The following is a 13,095-nucleotide window of genomic DNA, read 5'->3' on the forward strand; positions in this document are numbered from 1 at the left end:
CCCCACCCCCCAGTCCGGGCACCTCACCGGGCCTCCCCCCCAACAAAGTTGCAAAATCAGGAGATTAAAGTCATAAATTTACAAGAACGAAGAAGGAAATGTATGAGTATAAAGTCATGCGCTTATGTAAAATTAGTACGTTTACAAAAATAAACTCATACATTTACGAGAACTTAGTTGTAAATTTAGGAGAAGTAAGCCGTTAATTCACAAGAACAAAGTCGTGAGATCATGTTTCTCAGTGATGTGTTTTGGGGAAGGAAATCATGCAGTTCTAACCATAGGTGCGTCAGAATGGGAACATTGACGATCTTATGAGGTTGTACTTTAGCAATGAATTCACAAATAAGGAGATCTTGTCGCTCATCATGACAATCAAAATCACAAACCTACTAATATTTTTTATTCTCAACTTCCGAAAAAAAAAAAAAAAAAGGCGTCGCAGGAAGTGATGTCTAATTTAAAACAGAAGTTAAACTGTGGAACTGAAATGTTATTTATTACACTGTTCTATAGATATGATGGTGACTTCATCTTATGTATGGTTTAAATAGGAACTGATCCAGTTCCGACCAATCACACGTCTGGAGTGCTGCCTACAGTGGCTGATCTACAGTGTTTCCATGGAACAATGAAGGAAATTCATTCAAATGTCTTTGTTTCACAGGTTTCCAGGCGCTGAAATAACTCTGAGCAGGTCAGCGAGACAGGTTCAATTCCATTTCCTCAGAAAATCCCCCTCTTTTCCAACTCTGATGAGGGGGAGGATCATGGGAAAGGCTGGCCGGAAAGTACTTGAAGTAAGTACAGACAAAAGATTCAGTGGGTTCATCCAGTCAGGTCGTACTGTGGCTCAGAACTATGAGGTTTAATTTCAAAAAACAAACTCCGTATCCCCTCTGCCCCTTTACCTGGGGTACAACTGCTGCGAAGCTGCAGACACACAGTGAAGGAATAAGGAGACAGTAACTAAAATTAGTTTACTATCATTTTATTTTATTTGAATTTTTTTTTTCTTTCTATTTGCTGCTGTTACACTGCCAGGTCTGGGAAACCAGCTGTTTAACAATGAAAAACAACACTAAAACAAACAAACAAACTAAATTAAATATACAATTCCATCTAAAAACAGCATCACTGCCAGAGGCTGATAAAACAAGAACACAATCTTTTGTGTATTTCCTTTTTTCCTGCCTTTTATTTTGACATCCCTGTCTGAATGGATAGTGTGAAGTTTGCGGTGTGGGTTTTTAATTCATGGAGCGATTTAGGAGAATGGAGAATGGAACAATAGGAGAATTTTCATCTTCTCAGATTTACTGAAGTTGATGCCATCGGTTTCCCACTTCTGTACACCTGAAAGACTTCATAATCTCATGCTAACATCACTAATGGAAAGACTAAAACATCCTGAAGAGCAGGTTCACCTAGATCTACAGTTGCGATGTCATAGACAGAGCAAAGATGGACAAAACGAAGAAGACACAAAGCTCACAGTTGGTGTGCGTCCAAGATCCCCTGACCGTCTGCGTCCAGGAAGTTAGTTGGGAAACTTTTCTGCGTCTGTCATCTGATGTCCACTGAAGTTTCTGTTCCCTGTCCAGACTTCCTCTTACGGCAGCGTTCTCATTATCGTAGGTAAATAATTGATAATAGCAGCTGAGATTCTTATCTATCTCCGAGGGCCGGACACTCACAGGAGACAACAGGTTGATCTTTATGGATTGACCAGCGCATTTCATGAGCCATCGCCAGGAAAGGTTACAGGGAGGCAGGTTGCTTGGCAACCCTCCACAAACAGGGTAAAGTGTAGTGCTCCTTCTCATGAATGATGTAACCGCAGAGACGTGTTAGTAGAAACAGAATAAACTAATGCTTCTCTACAACTTGTCAGGATAACCAAAACTAAAAGAAGAAGCGTGGGTTTCTATTTTTGGTGAAAATGTCAACTTTCTTTGGAAATAAAAACCAGTTGTTTTTTGAAACTGAGGCTGTTCCTGGTTGGACACCAAGTCAGTTAATAGAGGGGTCCACAAACCCCCGTCCCTGGACCGTTACCAAACCATGAGTCATTTGGTGGTGTTTCTCTTTTACTTTCTTCATTTAGAGATAAGCCACCATTTTCCTTCAGACTCCAATACCTAAGAGTCTAAAATATGTTTTGTTTTGAAAATTCACATAGCCTTAACAACGTCACTACCCGTTGGCTTCATAGATGGACAAACAGGATGGAGTAGAGTCAGGATGACCGCCATTCCCGCTTCCCGTGTTACAGCCAGGTCGCGCTCGACCACTCCTTGATACAAAATAAAGGTTAGGGAACGCTGGTTTTATGGACGAGGAAAGTTACAATGCTAACGCATGCAGTGGATTTTTAGCACACGCTTCACCAATGCCTAAAATGTCATTACAAATGCTACGCAACATGAAACCTCCTTTGTAAAATACACTACTTTCCATTATAGTAGTTTAATTGTCAAACACAAATATGAACCTATTCATATATATTATAACAATAGTAGCAGGTGTGGGCAAACTAAGGCCCGGGGGCCGGATGTGGCCCATTCAGCTTTTTACTCTGGCCTGCCTAACTTTTCCAAATTATATGATTTATTTATGTTATCATTATATTATACGTCTGCCTTTTCCCTGCAATACCTACGTTTCCCCAATAGATGGCATAGAAAATGATAAAAGCATTTTTTTCGCAGGACTTTTACATGTCATTTATCTTAGTTCAGACGAACGCTCCATCTATCTGCTCCTGACCCGCAGTGGCCCGCAAGTCAAAACGTTTGCCCACGTCTGAGTTATAGGTTATATTAGGTTATAATATACAGTTTAAATAACTGCTTTTAATTATTCGACATGTTTTTTCCTCAGTATGCAACCTTCGCTCCAGCTGCACTAATGGTTTTATTTATCCGTCATCTAGAACCACAGTGTAATGATAGATTCCTTACTGCAGGTCAGCACTGGCTGTGCACCACAGGCATGTGAGGGAGGCACAGAGGGACCACTGGTGAGTGCGGCTCGTGGGGGGTGGTTGGGAGGGGGGGGATTCATCTCTGCTTCTGCTGCCTGTCTGCCTGGGGAGCCCAGAGCTGGGGTTAAACCTGGTCCATAGATACTCAAAGCTAGATCTGCCTGCAGCTGTGTGGGGATTATAGCACTGGGGTAGGAAGAGAAAGGATGAATGGAAGGGTGGGGGGGGGAGTGATGGAGAGAGTGAAATCTGTAGAGGAAAAGGAAACAAGAGAGATGTGGAAACAGATGAAAGAAGACGGTGATCATTATGACTCCCAGAATGCATCATTCATCCACACGCCGGCTCATATTCGCTCGCTTATTTAACCCCGCCCCTTTTTTTAACGATGGGGGGCTTGTTGCCTTCCTTCCACTGGTCATTTATCGTTTTGATGCCTCCAGGTCAAAGGGCGTGACATTCGGCCTGTCAGTCATCATAAAGCCACGCCCCTGAAGAGACGTATCATTTGCAAAAAGCCAGTGAAAATATGGATATTAGAGAGAAGGAAACAGACATGGAGAACTAATGACTGTGGGCAGTATTTAAATGAACCGCTGTGGTCCGGTCCACAGACACACTGTCAGTTATCACTGGAGCTGCCTGGAGACACATTTGGACACCTGGACGATCAGGGGAAATGTATGTGTCAAGTACCCGTAAATGTAACACCTCTCATCATTATAGTATATTTTATCATTATTACAGCACTGCCCATGTCCGGTGTTCAAACTGAGGTTCCTCACGCTCGTCTGTTTCATCAGAATTTGACATTTATCGTTCATTTTTTGTCTTGTTCTGTTGTTTTGTTTTTCAGACAAAAGAAAAAAATATAATAAAAAAAACCTGGGGCCTCCTCCTGTTCCTGGTTTGTTTGCTCTGCAGGCTCTGACGCATAATTTGTTCAGGCTGAATAACATGGAAGCTGTGATTTTAATTTTTTTTGTTTTGTTTTGGTTTTGGTTGAGGGGCAAATAATGGAGTCAGAAAGCGTTTTTTTTTTCTTCTCCCATTTGGATGTTGGATGTGTTCTCCGTCTGAATAAGCCAAAGAAAACTCTATGATAGAGATAATATTTCATCCCTTACAAAAACATGAGTTGATTTCTTCTTTCCCAGCCTGGTCTGTGTTTCTGCCTTTATCTGCTGCTTTAATCTCCATCGCTGCCTCTCTGTCTTACTCACTGTCTGTCTCTTCCCATTAGTCTCCGTTACTTCCCTTATGATTGACTGATTCAGGCTGTAACCCACTGAAGGAGAGGGAGTTTCCTCCTACTGAGGCACCGAGTGTTTTTTTTTTTTTCTGTCTTTCTGTGTTTGGACCCCTGTCTCTAGAGAGAGAAATATTTTGAGCTCCAGCATTTTATGAAATACTAAAAAAAAAACACACACTTTCTATTTAAAATTGAGGTCCGCAACCACTGGTTCAGGGACCAGAGCAGTGCCGTGGATCATTTAGCGCGGGCCCAACAGAAAGAACAAAAAATACCAACATTATTTAGATTTTTTTTTCAATTTACATTAGTATGCATGGGTTTTGATTCAGTCATAGTTTTTTCATGCCCCGAAGCTAACCAACTAACAAACTACCTTGCCTCAAACTGAACTAGCAAAAATTAGCAAAAAAGAAAACCGGAGAGGTCTTAAAAAAATGTAAATATAAAGAAGAAAACTGAGTTAAAAAAAATACCAATAGTTCTTCAATGAACATACATCATATAAAAGAATGATTATATTTACACTATATATGTAAACATTAAATTATATATTTTGCACTTTTTTGTGTTTTCTTATGCATGTGGCCCTCAATAAACTGGTCCTTGCTGCAGAAAAAGAGGTGGGAACCACCGCTTTAACAGGCCTCCTGTATTGTATAATAATGTCTGTAGAAAATGGAAAGAACGCGGACATTTAACCTGCGATTTAACAGCCTTTTCACGGCTTCCAAAATGCATCTTTCGCGGGAGAAACGACAACCGTACCATCCAACCGATCCCAACCCGGCCTCATGTATAACAAAGCCTGAAATCACACCAGAGAATTGACGGAGAATTTATGATGTTTTTCCAGTTTTTCTCCAAGGTGCATTTACCACAACCCCAGCCGGGGTAATGTATGCAGCCGGGACGGGAGATCAAAGATGCGAACGGTGCATCATATTTTGATCAGCGCATTGGTATGTGTGAGCGCGCAGCTAACACCCATGTGCACGGGGATCTTCAAACGCACCGCGATCGGCCCGCCTGAGGGGAGAGGGGCACGGGACGCAGGTCTTGATGTCAGATTTCTCTGTGCGTTTTGACTTCATATGAGGGCAAATCATAGAGCGGCAGCGTGAAGGTGAGTCACTGGAGTATGGTTTGTGACTGCTGGTCTCACCTGAATGTAGCTCTACACTAACACACTCCCAGGAAGCTAACAGGCTGCTACACGTTTTAGGACTAGAAATAGTCAAAGTTTGACTTATGTCATGGAGCACATAAGTGGACAAGGACATAAACTGTCTGGACTTGAGGAACATATGAAGCATATATTAGCCTTTGGTAGAGCATGGTAAGGATTAGCTTGTTAGCCTAGCTACAGTTAACCTGAAAATCACAGTCAGAACATGAGCGGAACAAAGAGCCACGCCTTGGATCGCATGTGAGTAGAAAAAATGGGAGTGCTTCTAAAGACTTTGCGGAAATTTTTTAATACATGCCAAAAACTAAAATCGATTGTTGGACTTTTTATTTTACCTGCAAATGTACGGAGACAAAGAAAAAACATTCTTTCAACAATAATAATAATAATTCAATATTAATTCAAAATAATTAGGGTCAATAATTCTCTAAATTCTTTAAAGTGGGCCTTATACTGCAATCAATGTAGCTTCAGGCGCTAATTAGCGCTCTAACATTACAGCGGCTATAAAACCCAGAGACTGGTTCATGCAAAGAGAAACCCACAAAAAAGGAGGACGGTCCAAAGAACAACAGCGACTTGTTCTGCGTTCAGACGTTCAGAGTCTCCTCCGCTCGTTTCCTGGGAAAAGTAAGTGAACGACACATTCCAGCGCTAAAGACTCGCGTTAACGATCACTGCAAAAAACCATCTGGAGTTAACAGCTGATCAACGATGTGAAGGATCGTTGATGCGGAATCCTGGAATGTTGGATATTCCTAACGCCCTCTCGCAGGAGTTTCGTTTTTTCTTCTGCAGGATAACAGCGGGTATTCTGCACAGATTAGTGCTTTGCAAATACTGAAACGACCGGTCTGATTGGTCGGCCTGCAGACTGTTACATCATGATAAGATGGAAAGAGGAATTTTGTTTTTTTAGGAAGTGCGTTGCTTCTCTAGAAATGTGGTTCATAAATCAACAGGATGTTGAGACAACTGAAAAAACTGTCATCAGTCATCAGTCCTGGTGGTTGAGGATTTCGACTGTCACTCCTTCATAAACCCGACAAATGTGATATAATGAAAAGGAAAAGGATTTCATTTCCCACAGTAACACTCGAGGAGGAAAAGGATTTCATTTCCCACAGTAATGAACTATAATCTAAACACACAGTCCAATCAAGAATTTAAACATCCAGAACAAATGTGATGGAAGACAAAATATAACAGAGGAGTCTCATTTATTCTTCCTTCCCACGGCTAACAGTTAAGAATCAGTCACATTAACGCGCGTCGTATCATTTGCAGTGTTGTAAATTATTTTATTGACGTTTTCTTCATTTTCCTTTTTTCCAGCGCCGCCTGTCATTTTTCAGTCAATAACAGAGTCAACTGAGCATTCTGGGAGAAAATTGCGCCGCAATCACGGCAGGCGGCGTTTCATAAAAGGAGAGCAGATTGATGTCGGAAAGTGTAGCCAAAAGGGCTCTTAAAGGTTATGTCATCGTCTGTGACGCCGAGAGGAGGCCCAACATCCCCCAGGGTTTGAGTTTTTATGACAGTCCAGAGATGAGGGAGGAAGGGACCGAGACACAAAGACGAGACGGGTGAGGGAAGGAATGAAGGTTTCATAAAGGCAGCGACAGTCGGGGGCGGGAGAGGAGCCGGAATTGTTGCACGTTATTCCCCGGATTAAAGGTCTGAATGTCACACGCGTTTGTACCAGTGGCGCGTCGTCATTTAATCGTTCGACTTTACACAAGAGGGAGGGGGCAGGGGTTGGGTTAGGGGAAGACAGAAAGACAGTGTTGTGGTGCATAAACAACACCCAGGCCCAGAGATGAATCGAAGAGTTGCTGGTCTAACGTGTGTTTCTTTAGCTGCAGCTCCAGGCTTCACTGCTCTGCTAATCATACGCTGAATCACAACCGTGACGAGAGACAACCGCTGTCCGCCACCAGTGTGTACGTCTTCCCCCGGTGCCGGTCCGTCCGTCTTCGTCTCGCCCACCTCACTGCCTCACCCATCAATCCACCCATGACATGATCGTCCCTCTTCACTGTCCGTGTACGCAGCTGCTGCTGCATCTCAGCTTTAAAAGACAGTTGCAGGGTGTGTGGTTGGGACAAAAAAAAAAAAAAAAAACACCTGACCATCAGAAGGTAAGGATGGAGGTGTGGGAGGGGGAGAGGAGGGTGAAGCAGGAGGGAGGATGAGTCTGACAGAAGCACAGACAGGTCTGATATCCAGCTGCTCTGACATTTGGATGAGAAGTCTGTTTGATGTGGGGGAGAGAACAGATCTGTCTCACACTGGCCGTGACCTTCTGACTCTTCACCTCTTAATTACACGTCGGCCTCTGTTTCTGTCCGTTTCATCTTTTCTACTTTTATTCCTTTTACTTAACATCGGAAAAGACTGTAAGCGTAGACATGGCTGAGTGGGTGTTGATTGATGTGTAATTAAAAAAAAGTGACTGATTTTAATGGCTTACTTTTGTTAACCCATGACTCTCTGGACAAGTTGAGAGATTTTAATAATAACTTTTGTAATGTGTTAGGTTTGGTCCCTGTCAGAGAGTTAATCAGAGCGGAGCCTGCTGTGAGTCAGGAGCTCTCCATCAGCTTTCATCTCCAAGGCTGGAAAACACAGCGCAGTCCCATCAGTCACCTGTCGGGGCTTCATATTGTCTCTACCCTTTTGTCTTTTCCATCACTCCTCTGTACTCTGTTATCTTCAGGATGTGGATCACAACATATTGATGGACATACGTACAGTTTGTGATCTACTGTACGTTTTCGCTCCGTTCTCCACACGTCGTCTAAACCCACACGTTTATTCATGTAATATTTTGCCATTTTAAATGTAAATTTACATTTTATTTCCAATGCATTAATTACTTTTATTTTCACAACATAACATTTTTTTGTCCAAACATTGAAGAAGAGATGTGGTTCCTTCAGTGACCATTAGTACCCAAACGCTTTTTTCTTTTGTCTATGCACAAAAACAAGGGGCACAAACAAACATGGCCGCCTACATGACCAAAACACAAGATTAAGTACTACTGCAGTACATTTAGGCCAGGGGTCACCAACAATATTTGTTGGAGGGCTAGAACTTTTCTGGACAGAATGAATCCAATAGCGGGCCGGAGTGGACGGTTCAGCGGGCCAGATTTGGCCCCCGGGCCACCAGTTGATAATCACTTATTTAGAACATTACTAGTTCAAATATAGCCCCGATTGTGGTGTTAAACACACTGAGACCATTCATACCTATTTGGTGTCTTTTGTGTGAATGTTTCTGTTCAGTTTTGTGTTTTTCTTGTATTGTACTGTGTATTGTTTGCAGTACAAAGACCAACAAATGACGTATTTGTATACTACACATAACACTCAGTCTCACTGTGCAGCAAATGCAGTCTGTTTCATATCCTGCTTTTCCTATCTGTCCAGATCAGTCTTTCCTGTTTCTGGTTTTGCTGACCATCCACCCACACTGCGTCGTACTGCAGTACTGTAGTACTGTAATACTGTAATACTCCAGCCGCTCAATAACATAATAACGCACTATCATGCAAACATATCAATGACTTGTTAATGCGTGGGATGTACTGTATGAAGCCAAGCCTGGCAGTCAGTAAAAACGGAACACATTTGGTTTACGGGACGTCGTCAGGCTTCGTCTTCTCTCCAGGATTATTGATAATTCAGGAGAGATAATCTGATTATGACGGAAATCCTCGATTTTAATCACGACCTTAATTTGATCACTGCTGTGGTGACCTTGGGGTTTCAGAGAAAAAAATAATTAACAGCAGCAAAGACAATTTGTTTATTTTTTAATCTTATGATGATAGCAGTGATCATCAACTGGCGGCCCGTGGCCCAAATCTGGCCCACAAAATTATCCATCCTGGCCCGTGACTGGATTCCAAAATTGTGAGAAAGAAAACTGCAAACAACAACAACTGAGAGTCAAATAACTTTAAGTTATTGTTTCTTTTTTTTCGTGTTGTTCTTGTTCTTGTTCTTGTTCTTGTTCTTCTTCTTCTTCTTCTTCTTCTGACTGTGGATGAGACAAATACAGTTGGATCACAGTGTTATCTGGCAGAGGTATCTCTCTCTTTCTCTGCTTAACTGTTGCTATGGTTACCCGAACCCCTCCCTTCAGGTCAGACCTGGGCCAGATAGGGCCCGCTGAGCTTTTGAATCTGCCTCGAGTCAGTTGCGATCTCTCTGTGTGTCTCAGGTGACCAGAGAATGGACCTCTTCGAGGTTGTGTCCAGGCCACATATGGCCTGCAGCCCGCTGTTTGAATAAGCCGATGTTAATGGTTTCGCTCTTGGAATATTTGTGTATTTATGATTTATTATGGTCTGTCTGCACCTTCTACTGCTGTGTGTTTTCCCAGAGCTGACCTTTGACACCTGAGTCCTAGCAATTATCGCATGTTTATCCATTCCATTATAAAGATCAGGGACAGGACACAGAAACACCCAGAAGTCTTTGCATGATTTTTTTTCTGTGCATTATGAGTTCATGTAAACATGTCGCCATGGTAATTACCCATTTCGTGACATTTGTACAGACCAAAGGCCCGGTGCAGCAGAGAAGCAGAAAATTAATATCATAGCCGCAACTTTCACACCTCCTCCTTCACACGCTTTTGTGATGCAGGTGGGCTGCGTAGACTCGGTGCAGCGCGGACTGCTCTTCACACCTACACCCACGGACCAACAGAATGACAGGACAGAAGAATGCAAGCCTGAAAAGAGCAAGTGGAGCTTTTGTGCTGGTCAGAGACTTGCTAGTCTGAGGTTTTACACAATCAGTGAGACTGATGATTAAGCACTGGAGCAAATGATTACAAGTCTGTGCAACGAGCACCAGCGTCAGACCCTGAGTTGCAGAAAGCCACGGCACATGTACTGCATATCACCAAGAAAAACCCCACGACATACCACCAAACAAAAGTATCACAAAAGGTATATGTAATGAAATATTAAAGTATTTAGATTCACTAAACATGTACTCCTGTTTAGTTGAAGGCCACGCTGGTATACTGGCAGGAATTGAAGAAAGACACTCACAAAGATCGTAAACAGCTCTGATAATGTTTTTTTTTTTTTTTAGTTTTCATAGCCATCTGCTGCCACCTAGCGAAGAGTATTTAATTGTTCTGCCTGTAACGCATTGATGAACAAAAAAAAAAAAATTGCAGTAAATAAGTGATAGTTTTCAGACCAATGAGTTGAAATTTGATCATTTTAAACAAACAAAAAAAAAGTAAAGCAGTAAATAAGTGATAGTTTTCGGACCAATGAGTTGAAATTTGATCATTTTCAACAGCAAACCTAATGATCTCTCACGTCACACTGGTGTGCCACGGCCCAGTGGTTGGGAATCACTGCAATACTGTATATATTAATGAAGTCTGAAAGTAAAAGAGTTTTATAAATATAAAGAGAGAGAATAGAGAAAAGAGAATTATAAATATATCTGCTCGCCCGTACAAGCACAGGTGTGTGTTACAGTCATCGTGTTATGAAACATGTATGTGGGTCATTGGGTAGGTGTGTATGTTGGAGGGGGGGCAGTAAGGGGGGGGGCGCATTGCCAAGAAGTGCTTTCAACTTGCTAACAGATACAGCCATTTATGACAGCCATCTGTCCAGCATATATGTGTGTGTGTGTGTGTGTGTGTGTGTACACTGGCAGGCACAATTATGGTTCTGCTGGTGGGTGTTGGGGGCCAGGTGGCTGAATACTGTAATATTGCACCCACATTGTGCAACAGCACAGAGAATGTGAGAGCAAAGGCAGCGCTTGTTAGTCACTGAAACCCAGATGACAAATCTGCGGCTTTCATGTTTTCGTGACAACTACGTGGCCACTCGGTGAAAAGTGATACTTTGGAATTTTACGCCTTGGCTACAAGTTTTTTTTTTTTGGCACTTTTTTTTTTTTTTTTTTTAGTATCGCGCCCACAGTGATACTACAGTATCCCGTAATATACCTAGATATTTGGAACAAGGTAAAAATGAAGCCACAAGAGATACAGCAAAGGTAAATAAATGTAGAGTCAGCCATTAGGGGGCAGTAGAGACAGGGTGGAGCGGAGGTTTACAAGACTATAATGAGACATTCTGTGATGTACGGTTGGGGGTTTAGGGGTTTAACTGACAGCAGGACGGTGTGGTGGTGACACCGTTGAAGATGCTGAGATTTGCGCAGGGACTGATCTGAACGGACGGGATTAAAAGTGAGCAGATCAGAGGAACAGCTAACGGTCGAGCAGTTCCTGAGATAAAGTTGGAGAGGTGAGCTTGGGATTAATTGGACATGTGCTGTGGAGAGATAGGGGATGTGTTGACTGCTGCTGGAGATGGAGGCTAGGTGTTGAGGATGGAGCTGTTCTACAGAAGATTCCAGCAGGAGTGAGAGAGGAGAGGATGTGACACATAACCATTCACACTCCACTGATCAGAATATCTGTGTCTATTTGAGTCTTTTAATAGAACACAATATTTTAAACATGTAGACCAGGGCTGTCAACCTCATTTTCACTGGGGGCCGCATCAGCAAAAATGGAAGACTGTATAGATCAGGGGTCCTCAACTTCTGGTCCGCGGACCAATAACAGTCCATAGGTCACTTGGTACCGGGCTGCAGTGGGAGACAGTAAAAAAAAAATTCAGCACCTTGGAACAAAAAAGGTTGGGGACCACTAACGGGCTAATACATGTTTCTGCAATTGATTATTATGTTATTTAAGCTACAAATATTGTTCATTGCTGTGTAATAAAAAAACTTTTTAATTCCATAGGTTAAGAAACTCTGCTACATGGGACCACAAAAGGGCTTGGCGGGCCGCTTTAGGCCCCCCAGCCTTGAGTTTGACATGTGATGTAGAGTGTGATATGACTCGGTCAGCAGAGGAATGTTGGGAGAATTGCTCCATTTCAGTAAGGACGATGATATCTTGCATCCACGAATCACAACATCTTTTTTTAGCATTAGCTCAAACAAGCTAAAGGCTACAACTGAGTCTAACTCAAGGACTTTTGAATATATAAAGTTGTGTCAGTGTGAACTGGAGGGAAAACCGATAAGGATTCTTAACTATATTATCAGTCGGCCGATAATTACCATGTATGTGTTTTTATTTACTGTATGAAAATCCCTGATCACGGCATCAGTTTGTCTGAACGTGGGACAACATACAGTATCAAGATGAGTGTTTTTCCTCACAAGGCACAGCCTATTTTCTTGGCTATATTTAGCCTCCTGCTTCTACTTGAGGTGAGGATATATTGCATGCTGAGTGTGAGCTGAGGGAGGCATATGTTCCCCTCCATGTGACCCACACTTCCTGATGTGAATTAAATCAAACCGAGGAGCGCTGACAGGAGGTGATGGACAGAGTTGTTGTTGATTAACTTCCTAAAACATGAAACACAACCTGACACACAACCTGTCACACAACCACTGCTCTGAGTTTTTGTTTTGGAGAAGTGTGTCAATTTTCCTGGTAATGTTATTAATATTTTTAGTTTGAGAGGAAGTGAAAGACAGGAAATCAAAAAGAAACCAGAATTTTCTCCAAAATGAAACTCAAAAACTGTGTCTTAAAATGAAGGGCTGACCAAGTAACCCACTCTCTCCTCTCCTCTCCTCTCCTCTC

This window comes from Cynoglossus semilaevis, chromosome 8 (assembly GCF_000523025.1).
Source record: "Cynoglossus semilaevis isolate Cse_v1.0 chromosome 8, Cse_v1.0, whole genome shotgun sequence".
Classification (NCBI taxonomy): Eukaryota; Metazoa; Chordata; class Actinopteri; order Pleuronectiformes; family Cynoglossidae; genus Cynoglossus; species Cynoglossus semilaevis.